The sequence below is a fragment of the Cryptomeria japonica genome, chromosome 11 (assembly GCF_030272615.1).
Source record: "Cryptomeria japonica chromosome 11, Sugi_1.0, whole genome shotgun sequence".
NCBI lineage: Eukaryota > Viridiplantae > Streptophyta > Pinopsida > Cupressales > Cupressaceae > Cryptomeria > Cryptomeria japonica.
The window spans coordinates 349,098,874-349,116,731 of NC_081415.1; positions in this window are offsets into that span (position 1 = coordinate 349,098,874).

A 17,858-nucleotide genomic window follows, 5' to 3' on the forward strand; every position below is an offset into this window, starting at 1 on the left:
AATCCGTGTCCTCGTCTATCCCCTGCTAGTAGGCATGCTATCACCATGGCTATCACTACATGTCATCGATCATACTCTGATGCCATGGTCTCCCAACCAATCTCCCTCTCTACGATATCCAGATCATCTGTGTCACACTCAAATAATCTGCACAATGCATCTCTCCCTGTCACTGGGTCATACTCTACCATCTCCCCATGAATCAAAATGTGGAGGATACGCCATACATCCTCTAGTGTCACAGTCACCTCTCCAGCCACCAGATGGAATGAGGAGGTCTCCGAATGCCATCACTTTGCCAATGCGGTAAGCAGTCCTATGTTTGCCCTAATCTCAGGCATGAATGTGATATAGTATATCCCAAGTCCTGCTAATGTATCTATGTCCGTGCTCCTGAGTCTATGTCGTAACATGAAGCAGTCTGGTCGGTTCTCCCACGTGGTCAATGGATACTGTCGACTCTGCATCACAATTGGGGCACATTTTGTCAGTTTTAGGGTTTTCTCCTACGGGTTGCATTTCCTCGCTTCATGTCCAAGTCAGGGTGTTTCTAATCTCTTTTGACCTATCCTATTCTTATCCCCCCTTTTCAGATCATTTGCACGCTGTTTTTGACCTAAATTGAGTTCTTAGGGCACAACTGCGCCTGTGTCTCCCTACACAAGCGTAGAAGACATCACACAAGTGTAGGATTCGCCCTACACAAGCACAAAAGTCAGTTTCTGCATTCCCTGTGGGCCCCGCAATGTCCCGCAAGCAAGTCAAATTCATAAAATTGAACACATGGGTTTTTGAGATACATACCGCTGCTCCTACATCATCCAGTCGTCTATATGTGCGTACACATTCTCTGAGGTGATCTGCCATTGGAATGTTCGCCATCTCTCTGCAAGTGTCCTTTTCCAGAGCAACAAATTCTCCTTTTTGGCTAGTGCAAATGAGCAATTTTCACTCTCTTGGTCTCATTTATAGATCTTTGTCAGTGCATAGATGGACGTGCACCCTCTCCATCTCATGCTGGTCGCGGCCTTTTGCACCATCAATTGCTTGTCCTTTGTGTGTCCGATCTCCGATTGTCAGTCCGTTCTATCCTATCATTTTTTTATCGATCAATTGGCCTCTTTTTTGCATGTTTCCGGCCAATTCCTTGAGGGGGCATGCATATGTCATTATTATTGTTTGGGGCATTTTCATTATTGTTCTTTGAAACAATGCTTAAAATCGCATTGTCTCAAAGAGGGGCAAAATGTAGACACCTAAAAATGGTCAACGCTTGCGGAATCATACTTTAACATTTGCGCATTGCCTCATTTTATGTTTTTGCGTCGCATTAACATTTCTCCTATGTCACGCACTTGGTTTTTATCATTTGTGAGCATCAAGTCATTCTTCTACATTCTTCATTCGTCTCACTCTCAAATTTGGTCTTGTCGACAACACTCTCCAGTCATGATTTTGATCGATCTTATCCTGTCCCATCAATGTGCGTGCTCATTTGTCATCATTTTGGACATCGTCAATCCTAATTAGGGTTTTGTCCTCTTATCAATCTTATCATCTGGCGATCGATTTTTCATCAATCCTTATCATTTTCAATCTTGTCATTTTGCGATTGATTTGTCATCGATCATTGTCATGTTCGATCTTGTCATTTTGCGATCGATTTGTCATCGATCGTGGTCATTTTCAATCTTGTCGTCTTGCAATCTATTTTGTCATCGATCCTTGTCCTCTTGTCAATTTTGTCATTTTGCGATTAATTTGCCATCGATCATTATCTTTCTCAATCATGTCAATTTGGATCAATTAGTCATTGTTCCTCGTCAATTGGCGCATTTATCAATCAAATCATTCGTCAGCATTGGTCTTTTATCAAGTCAAAATCATGATCAAATCGATCCTTCAATCAAGACCTAATTGTCATCCTTGCATTTCTAATTCATCTTTTAGGGTTTCATGATTTTATTCATTTAACCCTGTTTGACATTTGCCCCTCTAGGATTAATAAATTATTTATTTATCCTAAGTCTTTGTGTCACAATTAAATGTTTATTTAATTGGCTAACTAATTATTCCTCTTTTTGTGAATTAATTAATAAATGACAAATTATTAATTGATTTACCTAATTTCTCCTAATTCCTAATTTCCTAAATTTTCATCAATTTCTAATTCCTAATTTTCCAATTTTCTAATTCCTAATTTTCCAATTTTCTAATTTCCTAATTTCTAATTTTCAATTCTCTCCTATTTTTCTCCTAATTTCATGGGAATGACATTTCAATTTGTCATAATTTGTCATAATTGACAATCAATCAATTTTGACATAGAAATTTGTCATAATTTTGTCATAAATTATCAATCAATCAATTTTGCATAGAAAGTGCAAATTTGTCATAATTGACATAATTGATTTGCAATTTCCATTTGAATCTCTTCATGCTAATTTGATCATCTCTCCAATTTGTCTATAAATTGGATGAATTTCTTCAATCCCAATCTAATAATCACATTATCTAATAATCACATTATCGATCTAATAATCACTTGTTTGAATTACTTTGTCGAATCAATCACGCTTTGAGTATTCTTGTGCCAATGTCAATCTTGCTTTCACATTAGGTTTATGCACTTGAAGGTGAGATCCACAAACAAAGGCTATTTGAAGAAGAAAGAAGGACAATGGAGCTGCATGAAGGAGATATTCAGATCTGCATTTGGTTTGCTTAGCTTTTAATCTTGAATGTTTTGCTTTCATGTCTTTATTGAGTTTGTTTAGGATTGATCATTACATTTGAGCTTTTGTGATTGAGCTATTATTAATATTACTTGCTTTGATGATTTCCGATTTCCTAGCTAGAGGATGAACTCAATTGGTTATCTACATTTTAACCTTAATAAATGAACTCCATCTTATTAGCTATATTTTAACTATAATGGATGAAATCAATGGGTTATTTACATTTTAACCTTAATAAACAAACTTCGTTATGTTAGCTATATTGTAACTAAAATGGATGGACTCGCCAAGTTAACCATATGTTAACCTTAATGGATGAATTTACATGTTATCTATGTTTTAACTTCTATGGGTAAATTTCCTCATGTTAGCTTCACCTTCAACCATAAAAAATGAACGCTTCCTAATTTCTATAATGTTAATTCACTGAACAAATTATATCCATGTTTCAAGAAATAGCATGTAAATAAGATATCCTGCTTAATTGGATCAAATGTTGCGATTTGGGTTAGGTGTTAAGTTACGTAATCATGTTGGGAAGCTTCTCAGGTTCATTTAGTCTTCCACTCTGTTATCTAAGCATTAGATAACTCCAATGTATCTTAATGTTGTGTATTAAAGTTTAAAAAAAAAAAAATATTTGCACTCCATTTGAGTGTTTTAGCTTTAACCCTTCGGGGTTTCCTAGCGGGGCAATTACAATATCCTATAAATATGAAAAAAGGCTCGACAGAGGTGTCTCTTTATGATGCCTCGTCGATATGTTCATGTTGCTTCTAGTGTTTCTACTTCATCAACAAATTCCTCTTCCGATCATTTGGGTGATCCTTTGTCTCATTTTATTTGCTCTTCAGGTTACCTATGCCAAATGCATCTTGGATGGTATTCATCGGGATTGTTTTAACTATTGGCATACCAAAAAATTGTATGCCTAACTTCACAAGTTATCCCAATAGAATTTTTCACCGTCGATTCCACCTTTTGCTATGAGTTATTTCGATACAGGTAGTCCGGACAAGAGTGTACAACTGGAGTAGCTTTCCCGATGTCACTTTATATACTCATTTTTGGAATAGGTTGTATCATCATATTATAGATAATCCATTATCCTAATCTCATTAGTTATACCGATAGGGGTATCATTTTTGTTTTCCTTTATCGCCATAGGTTTTACCGATATCAGTTCCTCGGTCATAAGTGCATAATTGGGATAGTTCCCCCGATATCATTCTATCTATTTTTCATTGAGACAGTTTTAATGATCGGGACCCCATTGATGTGCTATTCTGACTTCATGAGTTATTTTGATACAGTTAGTCCAATCAAGAGTGTGCTATCGGAGTAGCTGTCCCAATGTCACTTTATATACTCATTTTTGGAATAGGTTATATTATCGGATTATAGATAATCCATTATCCCGATCTCATTAGTTATACCGATAGGGGTATCATTTTCATTTTCCTTTATTGACATAGGTTTTACTGATATCAGTTCCTTGGTCATGAGTGATTAATCAAGATAGTTCCCATATCACTCTATCTATTTATCATCGGGATATATCTAATGATCATAACCACATTGATGTGCTATTTCAACTTCATAATTTATTCCGATAAGACCTGCATAATGCATTCACTTGTATTTTCTTTCATCGGGATAACTCACACCATCTCGATAGCCTTTTGAACTTACCTTGATCTCGTATTCTATTGCGACAAGACTTGTATTGGCATGATGTATCCTGAAATGTGTGCGTTGGGATAGTTTACTCTATAGATATTCCAAAATATCATTTGTCCGCATTTGATGGCTAATCCGATAGGCTATCAAGATTTCATGTTTGGCGTTTCTATCCCGATGTCCATGTTCAACATTGATTTATTGGATCGGGTTAGTTATTCCAATGTAGGTATTTAACATTGATTTATCAATTTGGAATAGCTATTTTGATATATACATGAAATTTTGATTGGTTAAGGTTATTTTACTGATCTTTCTTGGTTTTATCAGGAATTTTTCATATATCATTAGGGCATAATGGAGACAATATGTGGGATTCTATGTTAGGTAAAAGAAAACTTCTGTAGGTTCAACCTTTTACCACTTTAAACACAAAACCTTGGTGATCATGCCAGGGGTATTGTTATAAAAATTTAGGGTTCCAACATTCCCCTTCACTTGAATTCATCTGTAACAGCTCCTCACACCTGTTTGTTGCATTAAAAGCTCATTTTATTGCTCATTTGTCCCTCTAGACACTCTTGGAAATAAATCTCTCATACTTTGGCTCTCACATTCTTGGATCTCAATCTTTTGGCTCTCATTGTGAATACTTGGCAACTATCTTTCAACAACAACATCATCCCAAGATTTGTCACTATTTTATCTCAAGAGAGGGTTTTGGCTGGAACGCTTTGTCTTCTCTCTGATCTCTTATCTTGCAACATTGTATGTCTTGCATTGTTGTATTCCTGAATGTATCTATTATCTAGGTGCATTTAGTTTTTCATTTATTATTTTATCTTATATCTATTGTAATAGGGGTTTTCCTCGATTAAGTGGGGTTTGTTTCTATTGCATTTATCATTTATCTTGCATCTCATGTAGTAGGGGTTTTCTTCCATTGAGCAAGGATAGTTTCTATTACATTTATCTTTTTTTATCCAATCTATCTATTTGGCTATCCATGGAAGTGGAAACACCAAAATGGGGGTTTCACTAAGGCAAAACCCTCTACAACACAAACTTTTTCCCCTGTCTCCAGGTGCGTAGGTGACGAACATGTTTTGCATAGTGAAGGGTAAATTCTGGAGCCTTCTAGGCATATTTTTAGGTCTTTGATCCTACAAATGGTAGTGCAATGTGTAGACGTCCCCGTAGCACATTGGCATCTAGAACCCAAGATCAAATGGCTCCCCTAGTATAATTTGTTCCTATTTCTGTATTTGTATAACATTTATGACTTTATTAGTTTATTATATGTACTTTGACGTTCTGCAATTTTATAGGTTTAATATAGTGTTTACTTTATCATTATATTTTCTATCCCCTGGCTCACCTTTAGCACCAGTTTAAGTGAGGTAGTGGCATATATTTTGTTCTCTTAGGTTTATTATCTTAGAGGTGACAAATTCCCTCCACTACATTTGGGTGAACCCGACATGAATGCCTCATGTCGGATCTCTTTCTGTTATAATTTGATGTGTTCAACAAGGAATTTTCTAAAGATTATTTTGATATGTTAGATGAGGTCTTGGATGACTTCTTAGAAGAATCTCCTTCTAATGGAGATGCAAAGAATAATTCATCTTTGAACTCCTTTTCATTGAAAAATGAAGGGTGCATGAATGTCATTGTTGTCTTTGCGGCTCCATGAAATCCTAAAAGACCATGCACTTATGTGACTATTGCTAGTCCTTGTCCAAATAAAATCAAAACCATTTGCAGGAAATCATTCAAGGGAGATGCTCTTTATTTGTATACTAGGTTTATACAATCTAAACAACCTTCTTATAATACTATTGCTCATACATATAATACAAGGATAAATAAACAACATCTTGATCAACCACAACCTTCTTTACCACCTTCTCAACCTAGTCTTCCTGAAGCACCTCCACATGTGGTCAAGCGACCTAGGGACTATGATATTGTTGATTAACTTAAGGTTACTCATGCTAAGATCTCATTATGTGACTTGCTTCAGACTGCTCCGGTGTATCAAGGTAAACTAAGGAAGCCTTGTAAAATATTTTGTTGCCTTCTTCTACAAGACTGACATATGTAAATGCGTTGACGGATTATATTCATGCAGATATGTCAAATATTACATTCTATCCCCATGAATTCCCACCTCCAGAAGTAAGGAAATTGGTTGATCCTTTAATGATAATTTTTCATGTTAATGGTGTTGGTATTAGATGAACCCTTGTTGATACAGGCTCTGCACTTAATGTGTGTAGTTTAGATTTGTTGGTGAAGATTAAGGTGGATCCAAATGCCTTAGCAACATCTTCTTTGTTCATTTGAGGTTTTGATAATAGTGGAAAGTCTGTTTTGAGAATGGTCATATATTTCTTGAAAGTTGGACTAGTCTCCATTCAAACTCTTGTACATGTGATTTTGGGTCCTTTATCTTATAATCTTCTCCTGGTAGACCATGGCTTCATGCTTTGGGAGTTGTTTCTTCTACACTTCATGGCTTAGTGAAGTTTTTTAGAAAATAATCAATTAGCTACAATCAAGGTTGAGCCTGATGCTATGCATCTATATCAAATAGCTGCAATAGGTCAAGCCTTAATTACACCTTCATTGTAAAATTATGTTCAAATGTTGTCCTTTACAGTGAAAACTTCTACTTTTGTCGTGTCCACTAAAAAGGAAATTTAGAAGAGTGAAGAAGTTCTAAAGGAAGAATCATCTAAGAAGTAAGATTCCTTGAAAAAGGATCCTCCTAAAGCATACCTCTCAAAGGCACAAAAATCTGAGTCTATCCTTACTAAATAATCTTCTAATGAATCATGTTCTCCATCTAAATTGAATGCATGTTCAGGTGACAATTGGGGTTCATTGGATTTTACTAATTCTCATGTTGGTGAATACAAAGTTCACCTTGTCCATATGAGATTTCCTAAGATCTCATTCACGTCGGCTACAAAAGATGATTATGCATCCATAAAGTCATGTGATACTTATCATGTTGATCATCTTTTCTATACAAAACCTCCAACTTTCAAAGAGTTGCATGATATTTATGGTCTAGGTATAATCTTGTATCAAAGCTAGGTTATGATGGTAAGGGTTGTGGACCTAATGAACAAGGTATTCAAATTCCATTGGAACCTGAACCTCATCATCATAACACTAGACTAGGTATATTAACCTACATCTTGCAAGGATAAACCATGGTTAAATGTCAACATGGTTTCAGTTGAGCCTCTTCCTCTTAAAGATTGTACAACCTAAATATATTGATATTGCGGCACCACCAGATGAATTTCATTTAGACCTCTTCCTTTTGGAGGATTCTTTAAAGGAATTTTTAGGTGTATTTGACGAGTTACCTTCTTATCATCATAAACATTGATTCCCTTATTATCTAAATGCTCAAGCATACTTTAGGGATTTTGTTGTGAGTGTTAATAAATAAGCTTCCTTATCCCAGGATGAGGAGCACCTATCTTCATCTCATCCAAAAGTTTGTAGCGTTCTACTCAATGAAGACACTATTAATGTTGTTATGGATGACAAAGCCCCTGATAAGGTTATCAAGGTTGAAAAGTGTCTATCCTCAAAGGAATCTAAGGAATATTCAAATCTCCTACACCAATTTTATAATATCTTCACTTGGCATATGAAGAAATGCCAGGGGTTGATGAATCAATTGTGGTTCACAATATTTTGCTAAGTCCCGATGCCAATCTAGTAAAGTAGAAGATACAAAAGATGAATCCCAAGGTGTCCTTGTTAGTCAAGACAAATATAGAAAAGATTTTAAAGGTTGGTTTTATCCATCCTATCACCTACTCTCCTTGGATTTTGAACATTGTTCCAGTTGGTAAACCTGATGGTCGAATCTAAATCTGTATTGACTTTTGGGACTTGAATAAAGCTTCCCTCAAGTATGCCTTTCCACTCCCAAATATTGATATGATTGTCAATTTGACTGTAGGTTATGCCTTGCTCTCTTTCATGGATGGATTCTCGGGTTATAATGAAATTTGCATTAACCTGGAAGATCAGTTCAAGAATACTTTCATGAATCTTTGGGGTACCTTTTGTTATGTCATCATGCCATTTGGGTTCAAGAATATAGGAGAAACCTATCAACAAGCCATGAATCATATTTTACAATTTCATCCATAAGATTTAGAAGATTATGTTGATGATATCCTTGTGAAGTCTATTGCCTGTCAAGATCATGTCAAGAATATTTGATCTATCTTTGAAAGACTTTGATTGTATAAAATGAGACTAAATCTTCTTTAGCATGTTTTTGGAATGGATGGTGGAAAACTCTTAGGGTTTATTGTCTCTTGTCGAGGAATCAAGATAGATACAAACAAGATCAAAGCAATTGTTAACATGCCTCCACCAAAGAACATCTCTCAACTTCATAGTTTGCAAGAGAAGATTTAGGCCATTTGTAGATTTGTATCTCAACTGGCCAATCATACCCTTCCATTTACGCAGCTATTAAAGAAATATGTACATTTCAAGTGAAATAAAGAGTGTCAAAAAGCCTTTGATTCTATAAAGAATTATTTGGCTAATCCACCCATCTTGATGGCATCTATGTTAGATAGGACCTTCCTTCTCTTCATCTCTGCCTCATCCAATGCTCTAGTAGCTTTATTATCTTACTACGAGGATGATGGTCTAGACAGGGTGGTATATTACATTAGCCATGTTATTATTGAATATGAAACTCGATATTCTACAATGGAAAAACAATTCTTGACTCTTTTCTTCGCAACACAGAAGCTGAGACATTATATCCTGTTGGACATTACTGCTGCTAGGGTATGTTGTTGTCATTGATGTCAACACATTCCTGTAATTTATTACTTTGGTGATTGAAGATTGGTTTATTGGGATCATGGTTTGGTATATGGAGTATTTCTAGTATCATTATATTCTTCTATATTGGTTTTGGTGATCCGAGAAGCTTAATTGATCATATCACATGATCTAGTTTGTAGTTTGTTTTTTTGATAAGTGCTTTGCAGAGTTTAGTATTTCCTCTGGTATATTCTAGTGTGATTAGATCTTGAGATGAGTTTTTGAGAGATTGTTTTGGATGATCTTGTGTATCTTCTTTTTAGATGGTTCGTGATTTGGTGCTCCACAATTTATCTGTCTTTGTGACAATTGTTGTTGTTTAATTGTTCTTGAGGTTCAGATGATCAATGAAGATTTGATAAGTGGTGTTGGTACATTTGTTACTGATGATTCTAATGTTCTTGATGGTGCTTCCTAATTGTGTCCTATTTGTTTTGATGTTCCGCATTGATTGTTGTGTGAGTTATTAGTGATTTTTCTGAACCGGTGATGTTCTTTGTGTTATGCGGTATTCTTGGTGGTGTAGTGTGTTGCAGTTGATCTTGGAGTGATTTCTGGTTGTGTTGCATATTTGGAGATTTAGTTTAGGACCATGTTATATCATGTATATCATTATATTGGTCTAGTGGTTGATATTTGTATCATGTGATGTAATTTTGTAATTATGAGTTGAGGGTTTAGCTGATCTTGTTGTCAAGGTTGATAATTTGTATAAATGGGTGGTATAGTCATGTAATTTGTGTATTGAGGTTGTGTCTGCATTATTGCAGAGTGATATATGTACAAAAAAAGGATTCATCTTTTGGTGTGGTGTATTGAGTAGAGATTGGTGTTGCAGAGCAGACATATGTGCTTAATCAGAACTATCCTCAGGTATTATTAGATGTTGTTTTTGTAGTTCATTTGATTCTGGATTGTTGTCTGATCATTTTGTAAGTTAGTGAGACTTCCTTGAGGTTTGTAACCTTTAGGGTTATTGTATCTTGAGCTGTAAGATCTAGGCAGTGTGCCTGAATGCTGGAGCATTCCCCATTGTAATATTTACACATACTACTGCAGAGTATCATCTTATTGTGGGTAGGTTCCCATTGTGGTTTTTCCCTTAACCAAGTTTTCTAGGTCAAAGTATTGGTGTTGTATGTTGTGATATTTATTTGCTTATCTTTGTATTAGGATAACCAGTGGACAACTTAGAGGGGGGGTGAACCAGTTGTCAACAGATTATAAAAACTTTAAGAACACAAAACCTTTTACCAGAATGCATAAACCAAATACCGAAATAACATATATAACAATTAGGCACAAACATAAATCACAGAAAAATTACCAACCATCCATAACATATAACACCATGATTTATACATGGAAAACCTAGTAAAGAGAAAAACCATAGTGGGAAGCCTATCCATAGTCAGATAATACTTCTACAACAAGTATAAGATTACAATAAGAGGAGCCTCCACATGCAGAAAGGCCATCAGCCTAGAGTGCACTGCTTATCACAAAAGGAGCCTCAGTGATTACAAAATAAATCCAAACTACAATCCAGAAAGATGAATGAACTACAAGAATAACATCTCCTCTGCTTGAGTATAGAAGCTCAATACCCAAGGTCTTAAAGCTCTTTCACAAACCCAATTTGATCACCTATGATTGACCAAAACCTTTGCATATGATTACAACTTTATTTGCACATAGATAATCCCATAACCCATACCATATATGATCTACAAAGAGATCTTACATTATATTTATACCAACCCGAGACCTAAACAATTAGGTCGGCCACCTAAAATATAATACAATAAATCTGTTACATAATTCTACAAACCATTGATAAAAAAAGTCATCCTAAGACCGAAACAACATAAACCAAACAATAAATCCAACCGGTGACGCATTGGGAGAATCAACCAACAAGTTACATAAATCGGTCCATAACCTAGTAGAATAATACCAGACCCAAAATAGGTTGCCATAAGAAAAATGAAACACCACGAACAACTGGAACATGAACATGATAACCATCAGCATCCTGATAACCTTCTAGAAGATGCACCAACACCACTTATTGGATTCATCAAAAGATCTTCAACAAAGCCCTACTGGTAAAATCCTTACTAGTAACCAAAAGGCTTACTAGAACAAATGATAGCATCTGGATCATCAAATACCGAACCATCTAAATGTAATACACATCAGGAATATATGAATAACCAATCCAAACTAATTCCAATAGCCAGACCAAACTGGGGACAAATCTCCAGATCAACATCAAAGACCAACCACTCTACCGGAAGCCGGTAGACAACAAAACAACTAGTGTTGATATCAATGACAAACATCAATTCAACACATAATCAATTCCTCCGAATTGCCAACAATCTCCCCCTTTGGCATTGATGGCAACACTAGATGTGAAAAACATCCAAGTGCCAATAAATGCCAAATAAGTCTCTCCCAATGGAAGACATCCAACAATCTCCCAAAATGATATGTCAATGAAGTTTTGAACCAACAGACCAAACTCCCCCTATGAATGATATCCCTATTAAGCTCTATTTTTCACATATATATCTCTCCCCCTTTGACATCAATGCCATAAATCTAACATAAAAATCAAAGAAAAATCATAAAACCTCTTAACCACATAGCTGACTACTCCCCTCGAGTAGTAGCACCACCAAAACAATCCAGAATGAATGATAGCACTAATAATACATGTCGGACTGATGCCAGTCAACATCACTCAATTTTTTACTAGAGGGGTAGAAACTCTCAATCTGTCTTTGAAGTACTCAAATGATTACTTAGGCAAAGGTTTAGTGAAGATATCTGCAATCTGTTCTTCAGTGTTCACATAAACCAGTCTGACTTTATTTTCTTGCACCTTCTCCTTCAAAAAATCATACTTGATAGAAATGTGCTTAGTCTTAGAATGAAATACCGAATTCTTTGATATGTCAATAGCAGTAGAGTTATCATCATAAATAACTACTGGTTCATTGCAATCTACCCTTATATCCTTCACCATTTGCTTCATCCATAGAACTTGTGTACACTTAGTAGCAGCAACAACATACTCAGCTTCAGTAGTAGATAAAGAAGTACATGATTGTTTCTTGCTGATCCATGAAACAAGTTTCTTTCCAAGAAAGAAAGCTCCATTGGATGTGCTCTTGTGGTCATCAAAATCTCCAGCCTAGTCAGCATCTGTATATGCACATAGTGTAAAGTCATCATTTTTAGGATACCACAAACCATACTTAGTTGTTCCTTGCAAATACCTAAAAAATACTTCATCGCACTCTCATGATTCTCTTTAGGATCACTCTGATATATTGATACAATACAAACTACGTTTATTATATCCAGTCTCTGAGTCAAATATAACAAACCTCCAATCATAGATTTATACCTTGTAGAATTTACTAGAGCCGCTGCATCATTCTTTGTCAACTTCTCACTTGTAACCATAGGGGTACCAACCGGTTTGGAATTTTCCATACCAAATTTCTTTGAAACAACTCTCTAGCATACTTAATTTGACAGATGAAAATACCTTTGTCATTCTGAGTAATCTGCAAACCTAAGAAAAATTTCATCTCCCCAATCATAGACATCTCAAATTCATTCTTCATATTTTTAGAGAATTTCATACATAACTTATCCTCACTTGCGAAAATGATATCATCAACAAAGACTTCAATAATCAATGTGTCATTACCTTTAGTGAAACCAAGCTCCAATCTAGCATACCAAGCTCTAGGGGCTTGTTTCAATCCATATAAAGCTTTCCTTAACCTGAAAACCATGTTTTTATCATCTAAAAGTGAAAATCCATCAAGTTGCTCAATGTAAACTTCCTCTTCAAGATCTCCATTAAAATATGCACACTTAACATCCATCTGATAAACCTTGTATTTCTTATGGGCAGAATAAGCAAGAAATAATCTCACAACTTCAATCGTAGCTACCAAAGAAAAAGTCTCATCATAATCAATTCCTTACTTCTGAGAATATCTTTTACATACCAATCTAGCCTTATTCCTCACAACTTGTCCATCATCATTCATTTTATTCCTAAAAACCCATTTTGTTCCAATAACATTCTTATGTTTAGGCTAGGGAACTAAAGTCCATGTGTTGTTCTTTTCAATCTTATCTAATTCCTCTTCCATAGCTTTCATTCAACATTCATCTTTACAAGCTTCAATAATTGATGTCAGTTCAACTTGAGAAATTAAACATACCTCATCAGTTGTCAACCTTCTTCTTGTCATTACTTCTTTGTTCTTGTCTCCAATGATCTGAACTTCTAAATGATTTAACCTTACATACCTAGGAGTCTTCTGACTTTCCATTTCTTTGCTCTGATCTTCAATTACTGTTGAATTTTTAGATACTGCAGGGGTAACTATTTCAACATTTTGTTCTAGTTCAGGTGCTACCAGTTTAGTTACGATCATATCCACTTTCGGTTCTCTCTCATAAGTTCTAATTTGACCTTTGTACAACTCATCTACCTTGACATTAGCACTCTCCATAATTCTCTGCAATCTTTTGTTATAACATCTATATGCTTTGTTTTTATTAGAATAACCAAGAAATATCCCTTCATCACATCTAGGATCAAACTTTCCAATGGAATTATCTCTTTTGATATAGAATTTACTACCAAAGATTCTAAAATACTTAACTGTAGGTTTATGACCAAACCATAACTCATAACGTGTCTTACCAGTGTCTCCTTCGATATGAACTCTATTAAATGTGTATATCGTTGTGCTCACAACTTCTCTGCAATAGATATAAGGAAAATTAGCTTCCATCATCATAGTTCTAGCCACATCCAAGATAGTTTTGTTCTTTCTTTCCACAACACCATTCTGCTAAGGTGTTTGGGGTGTAGACAATTGTCCCCTTATCCCATGCTTCTCACAATAACTGTTAAATTCACTATATGTGAATTCACCACCCTGATTTGACCTTAAGCATTTAATCTTGAACCCTATCTCTATCTCAACTTTAGCTTTAAAGATCTTAAACTTTTCAAAAGCTTCAAATTTCTCCCTTAGAAAAGTAGCCCACATTATTCTATAATAATCATCAATGATTAGCATGAAATATCTATCACCCTGAAAACTCTTTATTCTTGCAGGACCACACAGATCAGTATGAATAAGATCAAAAAAATCATTAGATTTGTCTTGTATACTCTTAAAATAAGTTCTGACTTGCTTTCCCATTTGACATTCCTTACATATCGGATTATAGGGCTTCACAATCTTAGGTATATCTCTAACAGCCTTAGTTGAACTGATCTTTACAATGCAATCAAAATTCGCATGACACAACCTCATATGCCATAGCCAACTCTCATAAACTTGTACAATCAAACATGTCTTCTCACCAAAGTTCAAATAAAAGATGTTGCCTTTAGTTTGTATACCAGTTGCAATATTCAATCCAGATCTGTTAATGATTTTACATTTTCCATCCTTGAACTATAATTGAAATCCCTTATCCACTAGCTATCCTACACTCAAAAGATTATGTCTTAAACCTTCAACATAATAAACATTATCAATGTTATGCTTACCATCCAATGATATAGTTCCTCTTCCTCTGATCATACATGCTTTGTCATCTCCAAATCAAACCAGTCCTATTGGTATTATGGATATGTTGCATTGGTTTTATCATTGATGTCAACACTTATCAACACTTATCCTTCTGGAGATCTTTGGTTATGTTCACCAGCAAGTTTAGTGACTTATGCCAAGTCACTAATATTTGGTTCACCGACACTGAGGATGACTTTTTATCATCTAGAGATCACTTAGTTATGTCGAAGACATGGTTTGGATACTTGGTTTTGGTGATTTGGTTATTGGTCTAATCGGGTTGACATATTTGTTGTTACCGACAAATTGGTCTAGGTTATGGACCGACATGCGTTATCTATTCCTGATTAGCATGACACATTATGGAGATGGTTTGATCAATTGGTATTGATGTTGAGCCGACATGATGCATCACATCTTGACTTACTTGTAATTGATTTTATTGTAATATTCTTAGTGAGCCGACCTACACATTTGGTCTTAGGTTTTGGTATATATGTAAGATCTCATTTGTGAGATAATGTAAGGAAGAAGTGAAAAATAAGTAGATGATATAAGGTTATGGTATTGTAACATGGTATGTTGAAATATTGAAGATCATATGAGCAGACCATAGAGAAGGTTCAAGGAATGTTTGAAGGAGATAATCAAAGCTTAACAGGTACTAAATCCAGCATTGGAGATACTACTTTGAGCAGTACATTATCATTGGATTTAATCATCCAATTGTAGTCAGTCTAACTCCTATTTTGTGATTGAGCAGTGAGCTCTAGGTGGTTGGCCTTTTTGCATGTGCAGACCCCATTTGTACACACATACTATCTGCATTCGAGTCATTTGATTGTGGGTAAGGTTTCCCACCGTGGTTTTTCCCCTTACAAAGTTTCCACATACAAATCTCTGTGTTATGTCTTGTGGATGTTGTTTCTCTTTCTGTCTTATGCATTAAGTTTCACCGATATTGATATTAACTGTTAATCTGTTTACCAGCATTAAGTTTGGTTTACTGGTATTAAGTATCAAGTTTGATTAAGTTATATTTGGGATGAAATTATTAGACAACTAATTCACCCCCCCCCTCTCAGTTGCCTCTGGGTCCTAACAAGTCCACCATCAAATTTTTGCAAAGATAAAAACTTCCTTTTATCTCCAGTCATATGATGTGAACATCCACTGTCTATCACCCATTCATCCTTGTCTTCAATTTTCGCAGTAAGGGCCTTTTTTTCATTTTGAACAATAGGTGCCTGAGCATCTTCCTTGATAGCCAAAAATACCCATTCCTTTCCACTGTCGGATCCACTAGCTGAATCTTGTGTCGGTTCATCATCATAATCAGTCACACCTTCCTCATGTGCATAGTAACATGATTTGCCTTTGTTTCTCCTGTACTTATGCTTGTTCTGATAATCATGGTTAGGCCTACAAGATCTTCTATCTTTCTCTTCAAATCTTGAATTCCTTTCAGGACATATAGATGCAAAGTGACCTATCTTATTACATGCAAAACATTTAAAGGTGAGTTTCCTTCATACTTACTTCCTGTTGGACCTTTAGGTACTCTTCTAGAAAATAGGGCTTGAAGTTGCTCAAACTCATCATCTTCTTTCTTCATTTCCTCCAGTTCCTTTGCATATTAAGCTTTCCAATCACTCTTGCTGGTTGATGATGCAGATGTGTCAGAAGCAGATTAAGTCTTTGCAGCTCCTTGAGGATCAAATTCTTCAATCTCAAAAGAAGGTAATTTTCCAACCAAAGTATCCCTATTAATAGAAGTGTTAGCCATTGTTCTCAGCTCATTAATTGCAGTAGCCTTCATCTTATAAGCAAGTGGAAAATCTCTTAGTACTTTAGAAATAATCTCATCTTCAGTCAGAGATCCACCACAGCATTGAATTCCCATAATAATTTCATTCTTTCTATAAAAGTAGTAATCCTTTCATCTTCTTCCATCTTCGGATTATCATACCTCACCCGGTAACCATCAAGTTTAGAAATTTTAACAGTAGGGTAACCTTCACTCAGAGCCTCCAACTTATCCCATATAGCCTTCACAGATGATTGGGTAGCTAATCTCATAATTTGTTGATTAGAAAGTGAACTTAAGAGTGCTTCTCTAGCTCTACAATCATTCTCAATGTCCTTATCCAAGGTTGCTGGAGGAGGATTTCTAGATGTCAAATTATGAGGAGTATAACCTTTCTCCATGACCTCCCAAATCTCTTTCCCAATACATCTCAAATGAGTTTCCATCTGAATCTTCAATACCCTATAATTTATCAAATCAAGCTTAGGGGTTTCTCCCCAGAAAACTGATGTAGTTGAAGTATTAGTTGCCATAAGATCTTCCTCAAGCAGTTAAGATTCTGCAGAGAGGACCAATCTCTGATACCAATTGTTAGGATAACCGGTGGACAACTGAGAGGGGGGGTGAATCAATTGACAACAAATTATAAAACTTTAAGCACACAAAACCTTTTACCAGAATGCATAAACCAAATACTGGAATAGTAGATATAACAATTAAGAACAAACATAAATCAGGGAACAATTACAAACCATCCATAACACTTAACACCATGATTTATACGTGGAAAACCCAATAAAGGGAAAAACCATGGTGGGAAGCCTACCCATAGTCAGATAATACTTCTATAGCAAGTATGTGATTACAATAAGAGGGGATTGCACATGTAGGAAAGCCAACAACCTAGAGCACATTGCTCATCACAAAAGGAGCCTCACTGACTACAAAATAAATCTAGACTACAATCCAAAAAGATGAATGAACTGCGAGAATAGCATCTCCTATGCCTGAGTACAGTTTCGGTTAAGCTCAATAACAGAGGTCTTAAACCTCTTTCACAAACCCAATTTGATCACCTATGACCAACCAAAACCTCTACATATGATTACAACTTTATTCACACAC